General features: G+C 47.2%; 1 long non-coding RNA gene across 1 annotated transcript; it reads right to left on the bottom strand.

Annotated features, from left to right (window-relative positions):
* Positions 1-311: 311 nt before the first annotated feature.
* On the bottom strand, positions 312-14,424 carry LOC141424092 (uncharacterized). Its single transcript, XR_012448931.1, has 2 exons — positions 13,492-14,424; positions 312-5,951 (listed from the first exon to the last, which is right to left on the bottom strand). It is a non-coding gene; the product is annotated as an uncharacterized lncRNA (long non-coding RNA).
* Between the last annotated feature and the right edge of the window lie 746 nt (positions 14,425-15,170).

The raw sequence follows: 15,170 nt of genomic DNA, 5'->3' as shown, positions 1-15,170 counted from the left end.
GTCATCCCTCTCCTGGGACCATTTCCAGGGAGGCCTCTCTGGGGTCCACCGTTCCTTTATATCTGAGTTGGGATTCTTTTCCAGGCACCCATGGAAGTTTCCGCATTCTTTCTACTCTTCCTGATGTTCCCCTCAACAGCTTCCCCTCGTGTCTGGCATCCAATTCCAGCTTAGGATCTGCGGCGTCTTCTATTTTTCACACATGAAAAATCATCCAGGATTCTTTTTCAGAGCTAAGACCTTGGTCAAACATGCATAACTGATGCACACAACAGTAATATTTGACAAAGGAAAAAACCACACACCCTTCCTGAAGATTAAAGGACATTTCATCTTTATTGTATTTCCCCAAGGGAAGAGTGGCCCTGTCCTCTTTGAACACACAAAACATGGGCGCTCTTACAAAACACATACCCTTTATAAAATGGCAAACCAACCTGTCAGTGCAAGTCGATGTTCACAGTTCAACAACAAAGGCTAAAACATCAAATAAAAATGTATATTCCCAACAATTTGAGTATTCTTACATAGCTATAATATATAAGTAGAATGGATAAAAAGAACTTATTGTAAGAGTAAAAACATTTATGAATGTGTAAGTTATAATCTGAATAATGAAAATATAAAGAACAGCATGTTTTCAAATCTACAACCATCTCAAAACATTGCAAATAAATATAGTAAACATTTTATGACCAACTTATTCAAAATAATTCAATATAACTTATGATTTATATTAACTATATTTACACTAACTCTATTATGATCCCACGTGTCTAAGTTTACATATTAAAAACAGTCATCAAATCTGGCAAACCAAATATACGTGAGCATATGACCGCAACGTGAATTTTGGTGAGACTACAGGTGCCTCAGGAAAGAAGCGACCCAGCAAGGCCTGATTTCCCTTCATTCCTTCATGGACTCCCAGGTGTGCCCCCACACCGAGGAGTGGGGTAGTTTTATTAGGCTTGTTCTGGAAGAATCTGGGTTCTTCTAGGTTTGGGAAACTCCTCGCTCTTCCTTGCTCCAGCTGGCTTCAGTGTTGGTTTAGACTTCCTGATGAACATTCCCATCTCCCTGGGCACGGCGATCTGGAAGGCAGAGAGAAATGATGTCAAGAGGCAATGCTCCAGGAGGAAGGTGATCGACAGGCTAAGTCAGTCCCAACAAGGGTTTGGAACCACTTACAGATCCTAATTCACCTCTAGCCCTTCATCCAGTCTTGGGGATTGAAAGCAGGCTTCGTGCTTGCCAGGGAGGTACTCTATCCCTTGAGCTATGACTCCAGCCCTTTATTTTATTGCTTTAAGCTAGGTTCTCCTTAGCTTTGCCTAAGCTGGCCTCCGACTCCTGACGTCCTGTCTCTATCTCCCAGTTAGCTGGATTACAGGTATACACAACCATGCCCAGCTCTGAAGCATCACCAAGAATTGTGATGACTCTTGGGCTTTTCTTTCCATGACTCCAACAATCACTTAAGCCCTGAGGTCAGGCCCAACAGTCTTCTGTAGAGCAGAACATGAGGTGATTCTGCTCAAGGAAGGAAGAAAAAAGCGATGTCAGACACAGTTCCCTAGGTGTGAACTCACAATGCGACTGTGGACTAAACTCAGACCGTGGTCCTCTCCACTTACTGAAAATGTGAACCTCTGACCGTGCGACAGCATACCTGACGTCAGGATGTCATGAACCAGGACACCAGAACCCGAATCCCAAACCAAACTCCCGATGTTTCATCCTCGCGTGAACTGGGCTAGCTGTGCTCTACAAAAATCAAACCTTTGCTCAATGCTCTGCTCACATCCATCACTGTTAAGGTGTGGCTTGTGTGCAGCCACCGCAAGCTGCGCACAGTTCCGACCAACGTTCTTGACCATAAACTTGAGGGGAAAGGGAGAAGAGGGGAACTTGGTCCAACAGTGGTAGGGTAAGGAGAACAAGAAATTTCAAAGAGAATTCTGGCCATAGGAAATTTGTTTCAAGTCAAATTAGGACTAAACTAGTTAGTGGCCATCTGTCATTGATAATATTCAGACCTCCCACATTTTCTTCTTCCTTCCTTCCTTCCGTCCTTCCTTTCTCCCTCCCTCCCTCTGTCCTCCCCCTTCCTTCCTCCCATTTTCCTTCCTTCCTTCCTTCCCTCCATTCCTCCATTCTTCCTTCCTTCCTTCCCTCCATTTCTCCATTCTTCCTTCCTTCCTTCCTTCCCTCCTTCCCTTTCTTTCTTTTTTCTTATGGCACTTGGGTTTGAACTCAGGGCCTTGACTTGCTGGACAGGTGCTCTACTATACTTGAGCCATGGCTGCAGTCCTATTTTGCTTTAGTTATTTTCCTACGGGGTCTTGTTTTGTACCCATGCCTGCCTAGATCCTGACCCTCCTATTTTTACTTCCCACATCACTGTGTTATCAGTGAGTCCCCAGAGTTGGTACCGCATGGGACCCTAGGTCAAGACTGAATTAAGAAGTGACGGCAAAAGCTCGGATGATGGGCATATGGAGGTTACAGCTAGCGGATACTCGCGGCTGACAGAAATCAGCACTTGCTCACAGCTGCCATTCGGACCCAATGGCTTTGGGTTAAAGGATTTCTACCTCATCCGAGCCCTAGCGACACTTGGGTGTCTCTGAGGCCTGGCTATATGGCCGGCCCCTGGCCCCCAGCACGTCTCTCAGGGTCACTTCTCTCTGGTTGTCATTTCTATGGCTGTGCAGTGACCGGGAGTGTCTTACAGCCTGGGATGGTTGGGCTGCTTTATGGTGTGGCACCAGGTGTGGCACGGAGTGGTCAGGCAAGGGGGTTTCAGGATTTCCTAAGCAGACATCAAATCGCCCTGGGCACACTACAAGGACACAGACACACCTTTACTGAAGCCGATGATGGAACAGAGTTCTAAGGCAGGTGGGTGCGGTCTCGCCCCCACACCCAGAGGTCCGGGTTATAGGCCTGGATCCGGAAAGAAAAACAGCTTCATGAACAGTGCTGCTCCCCAGGGAGACCTCTCCCCATGTCCGGCCTCCACTTCTTTCTAGTTCCCAAACCCATTCCTTCCTTCGCTCTCCAATCCAGAGCCTTCCCCCCAAGTCCTTCGCAGCCCGGACCCTCACCTCTTCACACTCCTCTCGGGACACCCGCATCCTCCAGCCCATGGATCGCATCATCTGGTACCGTAACTTGTGGAACAGAGGGTGCTGGAAGTAGTTCTTTCCGTAAAGAAAGTAAAATATGTCTTGCTTAGGAGCCTGGTTGTCCTCTTCCATGTCATTGGCCAGATATCTGGGGAAAGAAATCAGAGCCCTCGTCAGAGGGACAGCCAGGGAGCACATGCACCTGCAGTCAAGTGCCAGGAAGAAGAGCAGGCTGACCCTCTCAGCCCAGGGACACATCACCCCTGCTCTGTACAAAGAGGACTGTAGAGCCCACTGTGGGACAGAGGTCTCCCAAGGGGCCTCTCACACTGTGATGATGGAGAAAAGCCCATCTGGAGATCCTGAGGCTGTCCCCTGCCACTATCATGCCCTGCAGCTGGCATCATGGCTCCCCATCTCCCTCCTCACTCCCTTTGCTCTACTTGGGCTGTGTGCACACCTGTGTCCCCACTACAGAGTAATGACCCATGGGTGTGGCCTAACCCTGTCCATTTCTCCATTTATCCCTGCCCAATCAAGTGGTTGATGGAGAATTTGGCTCATGAGATGTGTTAATTCCACCACCTTTTCTCAGACCTCTCTTTCCATCCACCCATGTGCCCTGGTGCAGAGGTTGCTGGGCCAAAGGTTTTCTTGAATGAATGAATGAATGAGGGAACAAGTGAGTGAATGAATGAAGGGAAGATTCAAGCCAAATGCCATTACTGATTACTTCATTGATACAACACAACAATAAAAACACTTTTAAAATGAACAGAACTTAGCTGAGTGCTTCAAGAATGGTGGCCTGTGCCCATGGAGCTTTAGCCTATCGGGCCTCAGCAGCTGCTGGGAAAGAAGAGCTCTCCTGTCGCCAGCACACAGCAGTTAAAGGCAAGTACATATAGCTTGGCTCTCACTCCACCGACTTTCAGGACATGATGCTTAGAAACCACAACCAAGCAGGTGGGCGTGGTGGCATATGTCTGTAATCCCAGCTACATGGGCAATGGGGAAATCAGAGGATCATGGTTTGAGGCCAACCCCAACAAAAAAGTTAGCAAGATCCCATGTCACAAAACAAGCTGGGCATAGTGGTATATGTCTATAATCCAAGCTAGGCAGAAGGCAGAGGTAGGAGAAGGATGGTAGGGGGCAAAAAGTGTGAGGCCCTACCTGCAAAACAGACCACAGCACAAAGTGTTGGTAGAGTGTTTACCTAGGAAATACAAGGCCCCAAGTTCAAACACTAGTACTGCCAAAACAAACCAAAAATCCGAATAAAAAATAACCTCCCACCACGCAAGCAGGATTTCTGCCTGAAGTGGGGGGCTTTCGCTCATACACCTCTATTGCCTGCAGTTTAAACTGGCTAGACAACGAGCAGAAACCTAGTCATTTTGAAGACAAGTAATTAGACTCCTATCACTTGGTAATAAATAATGGAGCCATGAGAGGTGACTGCAATTTTTTTTCTTTTTGGTGGGACCAGAGTTTGAACTCAGAGCTTCACCCTTAGAAAGTAGGCACTCTAGAGCTAAGGCATGCCTCCAGTTCATTTTTGCTCCGGTTATGTTTGAGATGGGGTCTTGCAAACTGTTTGCCGGGCTGCCTTTGAACCACGATCCTCCCATGTCAGCCTCGTAAGTAGGTAGGATTGCAGGCATGGACACCAGTGCCTGGCTCAAATTTGCTATTTGGTAAAGACGACAGATCCAAATACTGCTTTATCTACTTTAATCTCTGCTCATAAAAATGCTTCTGAGCCTGGTGCCAGTGGCTTACACCTGCAATCCTAGCTACTTGGGAGGCTGAGACTGGGAGGATCACAGTTCAGGCCAACTTGGGCAAAAGTTATTGAGACCCCCATCTCAATGGAAAAAGCTGTGTGTGGTGGCACACACATCTCATCCCAGCTATGGCAGAAAGCATAAAATAGACAGATTACGGTCCAGGCCAGCCTAGGCAAAACCAATAATCTATCTGCAAAATAACCAGACTATCTCCAAAAAGGGCTGTGTAGAATGCCTGCCTAGCAAGTGTAAACCTCTGAGTTCAAATCCCAGTACCACCAGCAGCAGCAGCAGCAATATCTATGTATAAAAAAGTAATTTTTGGTACAGGTGCTGTTTAAGTGCAGCAGAAGTCTAAGAAAAATGGACTCAGTGGAGAGAAGCAAACAAGCAGCAGCCTCCACACGGTGCCTCACAGGGTGGTGACACGAGACGCTGTGACCAGTAAGTTCTCCTAGCTGGACTCCTGCTTGTGTTCTGACTTCTTGGGGCAATCAGTAATTCCCACTGCTTGACAACAGAGCAGGCAGGGCTAGCAAGAGCTTTGGAAGCTTCCTCATGCTTGAGGAACTTACATTTTAAAGCCTCTAGGGCCCAGGGCTCCAATTAAACAGATGCTGTTTCGGAACAAAACAATTATTCGCAGTCACATATACAAGGCTGTCAAGGTGGCGAAAGTTTTAAAGACAGGAACAACACATTTAGGCCTGGCGGAGTGGCTCAAGTGGCAGAGCGCCTGCCTAGTGAGCGTGAGGCCCTGAGTCAAACCCCAATACCACAAACAAACAACCAAACAAACCAAAACAAAACAAAGCCAGCGTCTTTAGATATGATTTTTAACCAAGACACAGATGACATAAAGGAACAATGTCCCACAGGTCTGTGCATTATGGATAAAATGCACTCTGTCAGATACCATACCATACCTTCATAGACGTGTTATACAATGAAATAAATGAAGTAAAAAGATCCAGGTAGCGAGTTGTGAATACCAGTGCAAACAGAAGCTGGCTTTTCCCGGAAATACCTGAACAAACAGAAAGAAAGCATGAGAAAAGTCCTGGAGAGCGACACGGGAAGTGTGTGTGGGGCAAGGGCTGGCGTCGGAGGCCCGGGTCTAGGACAACTGTGAGTAACCAAGAGTACTTCCAGTTTTTCTTTCCTTTAGCATCCCAGTGTGCACTACTCTTGAAGGCCCTGCCAGCTTTTGTCTTCCTGTGATAGGTGAGTCTAGGAAAGTGACTTCATTGTACCACCAGCACACCAGGACGGGTGTCCTCCAAGGAGCACTGCGCTTCTCATTCTGTCACCTCAGGCAGGAGTACATTTCTTTCAACAGCTGGGCTATTATTAGCATTGTAACTGTCTTTACCTCTGGATCTTTCCATTTTAAAATACGGTCTCCATGGCTAGGGGCATATGACGCAGTAGAAGCATGCTTGCCTAGCATGCTGAGGCCGTGGGTTCAATCCCCAGTGCCATCACAACAAACCAGAGCCCAAACCCAGTTTCTCCATGGTGACAAATCTTTGGAGGGTGGAGTTGGAAGCTACTCTGATTAAGGGGACAAGGAATCAGCTGAGGAGACTGGTTTAGGTCTCCAAGCAGGAGCCTCTCGTCCCCTGGAATAATGACACAACAGTGCACACCTACTTGGTAGGAGGTGGAGATGAGGAGGATCAAAGTTTGAGGTGAGCCTCGACAAAAAAGTTTGAAAGACTCCCATCTCAACCAACAAGCTGGGTGTGGTGGCATGCACCTGTGACTCCAGCAATGGAGGAAGCACAGGTAGGAGGGCTGTGTCCTAGGCTGGCCCTGGGCAAAAACGAGACCCTATCCAAAAGAATAACAAAAACAAAGGGCTGGTGGAGTGGCTCAAATGGCAGAGCGCCTGTCTAGCAAGCAAGAGGCCCTGAGTTCAAACCCCACTATAGCAAACAACAACAAAGTTACAAATAAAAAAAAATTAAACTCCATCTTTTAGATTCATCATACATCATTTTGGTTTTTGTTTTGAGGCAGGATCTCTCTCTCTCTCTCTCTCCCAGGCTGGTCTTGAACTTTATATCCTCCTGCCTCAGCCTCCTGGGTGCTGAGATCAAGGTGTGCACCACCATGCCCAGCACCATTATGCATTTTAGTAAGCATGTATTTAACAGAAGAGTCACTACAACCAAGTGACATTCATAACACCCCGGGACATAAAATAAATCACATTGTTTTTCAATGACACTTCATAGTTTGCTGAAACTAAGAACCTGGATGCAAGAATGTTATTTTCTAAGTATGAGTAATTACAGTTCCAGCTTATTCACAGTAACATCTAAAGAGAAACCAAGAAAAGTTGACTCTTTCCAAACCCATCAACAGAAACCAATTTCAAGAGCCAAAGGAAGAGATTCAGGCAGCACATGTGCTGTTAAGTCTTTTCCTCAGCAACGAGGACTTTTTTCCATGAGAGATCGGTGTTCAAAGGAGAAGCCATGAAGCTGATGGTAAAAACTAGACCCGAGATGGGGAAAGAAACTGGAAGCAGACAACTCACACTGGATGTTTGTTGAAGCCTTCAAAGATAAGTTTCCAGTCTGCTTGCTGTATGGTTCCACCTAATGTTTCAAACTTATAGGATACAAGCTGAGCACCTATACTCTTAGTTACTGTGGGGTCTAAGACTGGAAGGAATGCAGTTCAAGGCCAGTCCAGGCAAATAGTTTGTGAAACTCCCTCTCCAAGAAAACCATAGCAAAATGGACTGGACGTGTGGCTCAAGTGGTAGAGTGCCTGCCTTGCAAGTGTGAAGCATTGAGTTCAAATCCCACTTCTACCAAAAACCTTACAGGATACAGATGGGCAAATTTTTCCATAAAGGGTTGATTCTTTAAAAAAAAAAAAAAAAGGAGGAGGGGAGGTTGGAGGTACAGCTCAAGTGGTAGCATTTGCCTGTTTAGCAAGTGTGTAGTCCTGAGTTCAAATCCCAGTACTACCAAAAAAAAAAAAAAAAGGAAAGAAAAATTATAAAAAGGGTTTATTCTAAAGCAGCTTTGGAAACCAGGCAGAGTACTTCTGTCCTCATTTTCAGCATTCCTGTACTAAACACCAAGGACAATAATATAGCTCTAATCACTCCTCTTTGAGATTCACCTCACCTGTCACCTCCTCTGGGACATCCTCCCTTGTGCTGTTGATTCATCCAGCTGCTGCCCTCGTTTTTCTTACAGACTTAAAAAGACACACTATGATTGGGTTCCTGCCTCCTCTCTCCCCAAACCTCCACTCACCACAAAGCTGAGATAGGCAGGGGTCGTGCCTTATTCCGTTTTGTATTCCTTATGTGGGACCCTGGGCCTGACACACAGCAGGCTCCACAAGATACTTGCTGAATGAATGGACACATGGAGAAAAGAAAAAGGCAGTCACCTTTTCGTGTCACTTGGCAAATTTTCATTGTGTGGTATTTGGGGAATACACTTCTAAAGCATTTCCAAGTCCAGCTGTGTCTTTCGCCTGAACAGTTAATGTGCTCTGTCCCAATTCACTACCAGCTAGAGCATGGAGAGCTCCCTGGGTGAGCACAGGGTAGAGAGGAGGACAGACAGCACTGGCACCATGGTGCAGAATCCAGGCAGGGACCAGCATGCTGGGAATCCCCAGATGCTTACATGATTCTACACTGTGCTCCCTGGCTTGGATCCTGATTGGCAATTAGCAGCCTTTCCCTTTGCACTGTAGAAATGTCAGTCTCCACAGAAAGGCAGGAATCCCAGCTGAGGATGTGAGGGGCCCAGGAATCACCTCGGGGGATGCTGTGGAGTGTTTGCTAGTAACTGCTTGTTGGGCAAATGCTCTACCACTTGAGCCTTACCTCTAGCCCTATCTCCATTTTAATTTATTGATTTGCTGTGCCAGGATTGAACCCAGGGCTCATGCATACTAGGCAAGTGCTCTACCACTGAGCCACACCCGAGCCAACACCAACAACCTGGTTTTAGAACAACATACACCAAAGCTCTCAGGTAACAAGCACTCACAGAATATGCACTGTAAGCACTTCAGACACTGATGTCCTAGTACCAAGTGCACCAAACATCCATAGTAAGTAGCATCACTTGTCAAATGGAAGTCACTCATTAAACTTAACATCTCTCCTGTCTTTACTCACAAAGCTGAGCTACTATATACTTCAGTGTAGCTACTTTAAAGTCTGATGTAGTTAAAAGTTGCATTTTTAGATCAGGGACATAGTAGCTCATCCCAACTACTAGGGAGGTAGAGACTGAAAGGACTGTGCTTTGAGACTAGCCTGGGCAAAAAGTGAGACTCATCTCAACAAAGGATCAGGCATGGTGGTGCACGCCTGTAGGATTCTTGGAGACCCTTTCTGGAACACAGCTAAAGCAAAAAGGGCTGGAGGCACGGCTAGAGCGGTACCGCCCCCTAAGTACTGCTCATCCCAAAAGTGATTAGGTCTTTTTCAACACCCCTGCCACTTCCAAGTGTAACTTCCCAAGCTTTTCAAAAGCCCCTTCTCTATGTGTTTGTGTATAGGTACTGTATACATTTACCCCTCAAAGCATGGCTCATGGTGGCTTTAAGCGTGCTTTTTGAAGCTATGTCTCAGATTCATCATTCCCTGCTATGAGTATGTCTCACTCTAGCTCAGTTCTTTGCGTTGTTTACAATTTTTGTTATAAATCTTGCACAAACATCTTTGTACCTATAGATGGTGTTTTGCACTTACTTAGGTACAATGAACATTTTATACTTTTATGTCATTTGTTCACATATGACAATTTCTATAGCCCAGATTCCTTAAAACTACTGGTACAATAAACATGAACACTGTCACCTAGCACGGCCAAACCTGTCCTAGGGAGGCAGCGACCAGGCCATTAACACCTGCAGGGAACGCCCTTTTCCTCAGCGTAACACTTCCACTTTCTCCACCTAGTGGGTAGATAATGGTGTGTGCTGCCATTTGCACACCCAAGTTCAGAACTAGTGAGGCCGGGGATTTCTGCATGCCAATTGGTCTTATTTTCTGTGAACTGCCAACTTGGTCAATTTTGATGGTTCTTAACCTACTGTCACCTATACTACAGATTATTTCTCTTGGTTTCTTGTCTTTGATTATATTTTGAAATAACAAGTTAACTTAGAGGCATGTGTCACCTTGTCTCTTCCTCAGTCTGCCCGGTCCTACCCAGGACCATGGTACGAATACACATTCAGGTCACCTGTGTCCATCGGCAAACTTTTATTCTTTTCTGCGGAGTTCTTTACACTCCTTGTTGGGAAGCCAGAGGCATCTCTGGCATCTTTTTTGTTGCTTCACACCCATACTATTTATTGCCCATCTGGTTTGACATCCACATATCCACGTTTTTATCTTTTCATACGTGTGTCTTACCATCTCATCTGAACTGCTGGTGCCTTTTTTTCCCCCCTTCAACGCTGGGGATTGAACCTCCAGCCTGCTAAGCAAGCAGTCTACTGCAGCTTCCAGAGCAAAAACTTTGATTGTTGCCAGCGGTTGCTGTGAATTGCCTGGGTGCCTTGCACACAGCAGGTGGTTAATAAATGCTTCAGAGCAATGATCACTCCAGAGACTAGCACTCAATAACAGCACCAAGAGGGAGTTGGGAATATGATGCAAAAGCTTCCCGAAGTACTCAGTGTCAGCAATAAAAGGAGGTATTTTCCACTTACTTAAAAATATAAACCCAAATATGTGATATGCAGAGACACTGTTTGGGAGGTTGACAAGTTTGTAGCCTGCATAACAACATCTAGGAGGGAAGGAGAGAGACCAGGCAGGGGAGGAGGGCTGGGGGTCATGGCTCTCGGGACTCCCCTGTCACTCAAACTCTGTAGATAGAGCACTTAACCGCCTACAGGGAAACAGAGATAGAAGCCCCTTCATCTAAACGCCATGCTTGTTCTCCCAGGTTATCTAGGCAGCGTTTAGGACAGAAAGAGAGCGATGATTTGAGCATACCGAGGATCAGACTGCCATGATAGTTCAGAAATATGACACTCACCCTTCATTTTGGGGAGCCCTCTGTAATGACAATGGCAGATGCAGTCATAAAAGAATGCAGATTCAAACAAGATCAACTCACTGTCCCACTTTTTTAAAAACAGATCCTTAATAGGAGCTGTTCTGGAATGAGATTGCAGGAAACTGAATCCCAGCTTCCTCCCAAGCCCACCCTGTCCCTCACCCTTAGGAAAAAGGGCCTGTGGTTTGGAGGCTGCAGGCCTGTTCAAAAGTGCCAAAATCCTAAAATAAGCCCCATCCCAGTATTTTTGAGGTGAGAAACACAAGCTGGTTCTATATTGTCTCCTATTCCTGTTATATGAGAAATTCTATCAAGTTCTTATTCTTTCAACAACTTTTATAATTTAGGATGGAAAAACAACACAGTTAGTGAAGCCCAGCACTTAATTCTGAAGCAATGATCTTGGTGATTTCTGACAAAGATCTTGGAGATTTCATTTTTTAAGAGGCTGGTTTCGAAAAGTCACACCAGAAGGAAATCCACCGGCCAGAAATACTTGGGAACACACACTATCTTCCTTTGTGGCATTAGGGTTTGAACTCAGGACCTCACTCTTGCTAGGCAGGCATTCTACCACTGGAGCCATCCCCCCCAGCCCTTTTTTGTGATGGGTTTTTTTTTTCAAGATAGGGTCTCCAGAATTACTTGCCTGGGGCTGGCTTTTAACCACAATCCTACTGATCTCTGCCTCCTGAGTAGCTGGCATTACAGGTGTAAGCCACCAATGCCCGGCCCTTTGTTGGCATTGTAGCTGAAGTACTTTCCATTTTCCTTAATGCTCTCAACCTCCCAAATGAAAACAATGAATATGTAAAAAACAAAACAGCAGACCCTCTCCTTGCAACTCACCATCCTCTTAAGAATTAGGAATTCTCCCCAACATTTTAGTGTGGATACAAATTAACTACCTGCCAGAAAAGGAGATTCTAGGACCCACACTCATACAAAGATTTTGAAGTAAAACTAAAGATTGAAAGTAACATCTTAGTACAAGAACAAAAAGACCTAATCCACTAGCATCAAACATTTAAACTAACTCCTTAGGCCAAAGCAGACAGATTTAGTCAAAATCCTTAACTGTGAATTACTGATTGTGTTTCTACCCTGGCTCTGTCACTACGATTACCTTCTGAGATTCCTCTCTCTCAGAACAGGGACAATGGCAACTACCCCTACGTTGTTTTAAGGATGTCTCGAGTAAGTCATGGAAAGCACTTAGTTGACTACTCAATACACAGAAAGTGCTTAAAGTTAGCTATCACAATTGCTTGGCTGTCACTGGAAATCATGCAACTGAGCCTTTCAGTGTACGTCACCTCCATGTAACACACACTGGCTTCAGTACATAGTACATGGACTTTGTAACATCTATGTTGAGTGCTCAAAGTTCTTTTTTTGGTTTTCCTTACTTCCTGGATCTCAGCTATGTTCCTGGGAGACAGGTGAGGCCTGCAGACAGCAGAATCAAAGACACAGTGTTACTTTAGAAGTGAAGATTTTTATAAATCAACCAGATAAGTGGAATCTGCCACCCAGGTCCTTTAGGATTCCCATCCTTCGCTGCCTGAAAAAATTAAGTTCTGGAGTTCTTCAAAGTTATAAGTTTAAGGAAGGCTTTGCATTTGACGAAACTATTTAAAATGTGCCTTCCTTAATGAAATATACAACTCCATTATCTGGGAGAGGTTTGTTGCACTGGCTCCCAGCAAGACTTGCATGAAATGAGCATGTCCTGTGGGGAGGGACCAGGCCAACTCACTGGTGACGTGGAGCCAGGAACCGCGTGGGACCACATGGGACCTCAAGGGTACCCAGAGCCGCAGATTTAGCAGAACCCGTTATTAGATAGATGAAGGCCCTCGAAGTTTAAGAAATCATTTGCCTCTCAAAGCAGCACGAACTGCGTCAACAAACTCAAAGACCCAAGCCCCCCCAGCCCTGCGGATGGCGGGTGCGATCCGGGATTCTAGGGCTTGGGTGACCTGACCCGAACCCCCTACAAACCAGCACTATCCTACAGCCCCGTCCTTGCAGGGGCAGGGTGGGCAGCAAGATGACCTCTATCCCCGGCCCTCCCAGGCCCCCATCTCCCCGCTGCCACGTCAGGTCACGGTCCTGTCTTCCTCCCCTCTCCAGTCCCATTGATCCGAGGGTCTCCAACCTGGGTTCCGCCCGGAGAATCCCCCGGATGAGGGACACGCCCACCGGACCCCCATTCCAAAGTTTTCAGACAGAACAGGGCACCGCACAGCGCGGCCAGCGCCCCCTGGGCCCACGGCTCAAATTCAGGAGCAAACCGAGTCCAGCGGGGCTGCGCTGCGACACCAGCAGGGCCACCGCGAGGGGCCGCAGAGTCCCCTCACACCGGGCCCATCGCCCACCGACGGCCGTGATGGCCACCGCGATCCCAGCCCCCTTCCAGGGACGGCCGGGGTCCCCCCCGCCCCGCCCCCTCGGGAGCCCCGGCCCCGCGCGCCCCAGCCTCTTGGGCCTCGCCCGGCCGCTCACCGGCACAGGAGCGCGTCTTCCAGATCTTCAGCAGCAGGATGACGATGGCCGCCAAATGGGACAAGAGTCCGGTCAACCGGAAGATGTTCATGGCGGCGGCGACAGGTAGCAAACGCGCGGCGGCCCCGAGGCTCAGCGGCTCAGGAGGCGGCGGAGGCGGCGACCCCTGAGAGGAAGCGGCGAAGATGGCGAGAGCGGGCGCGACGTGGCCAGGGACGTGGCCGAACCGCCGTCGCGCAGGCGCGGGGCAGGCTGGGAAAGCGGGCGGCCGCCAAGCCCCGCCCCTTAGCCCCGCCTCTTAAAGGAGCCGCTCCCAAGCGCAGGCTGGGCGCTACAGCCGGTCCTGGCTTTCTGCTGAGAGTGGTTGGGTTCTTGTCAACTTCCCTCTGCTGCGCTTCCGGTCTCCCCTTGGTGCCAGAAGTCTTCTTTACTGTTTGAAATGACATTCCTTTGTGAGGGTTTTCTTTTTTTTTTTAATCCCCTAACACTTGTTTTTACTATATGAAAATGTACAAGAGGAAAATCACGCGTGATTGATCACGGTGGACCTGGGCTGTAATAGAGGATGGGCTGAAGTGGGAATTCTGCCGTGATAGAGAATGTGTGCGGGGGTGTGGCTCAGTGGTAGAATGCTTGCCTAGCATGTGAGGAGACCCGGGTTTGATCCCCAGCCTTGGAGGGGTGGGGAAGGAAAAAAAAAGATAGATAAATGCAAAATGAGGTGGAAAAGGGAACATTTCCTTAGGATGAGAGATCGATTAGGCTGGCAGCCAGGGTCTGCTGTACAACTTGTAGCCACTTCTGCCTTTGGCAGCCTCCCTGAGCTTGTAGGGCGTTTGCTATTTAACTAAGAAGAAATTTAAACTATAAGGATAATTTATTTATTATTATTATTAATTCTTTTTTTTTTTACCATTTATCTTCAACTACAAATGTACGTATCAGAGCATTTAGGCTGGGGTTGTAGCTCAGTGTTAGACAAGTCTAGCCTGATTGAGGCTCTGGGTTCATGCCACAGCACCTGGGGGTGGGGAGAGGCCTGGCGTGGTGGCTCACCCCTATAATCTCAGCAATTTGGGAGGTGGAGATTAGAAGGATCATGGTTTGAGGCTAGCAGGACCAAAGAGTGACGGAGGGGCAGGGCGCAATACTGGGGATTGAACTCAGGACCTGGCCTGGCTAAAGCACTTAACCACCTGAGCCACAGTCCCAGTCTAGCTGGTGGCCTTTTACCTGGCAGAAATAGAAGCTGTCATGGAGTGTTGGCGGGGAAGGAAAGGCCAGTCAAAGGTTTGGGATAAGTTTCATCTCCAAATAAGAAATGATTCTGTACTCTTGTCCCAGGTGTAAAATCTTGTCATTTTTGTTGAGTCACATGTTCTCTGCAAGTATGACGTATTTCAAACACGTCTACCAACTGGTAAGTATAAAAGTCTCAGACCAGTTTTTCAGAACAACCCACAACCTGGTCCTGGTGTATGAGATCCTGTGAGACCACAGAAAGGCAGACACACCCAGTATGGATCACACAATGCAATTTATTGGGGTCCTTACAAAGTTTTTTTGGGTGGTACTAGAGATTGAACTCAGGGCCTCAAGCTGCTCTACCACTGGAGCCACGGCCCATGTTCCTTTTACTTTCAGCTTGCTTTTCAGATAGGGTCTTGAACTTTTACTCA

This window comes from Castor canadensis, chromosome 6 (genome assembly GCF_047511655.1).
Source record: "Castor canadensis chromosome 6, mCasCan1.hap1v2, whole genome shotgun sequence".
In the NCBI taxonomy this organism is placed as follows: Eukaryota; Metazoa; Chordata; class Mammalia; order Rodentia; family Castoridae; genus Castor; species Castor canadensis.
The sequence above is the reverse complement of the archived record's forward strand: the minus strand, read 5'-3'. Positions and strand labels throughout refer to the sequence as shown.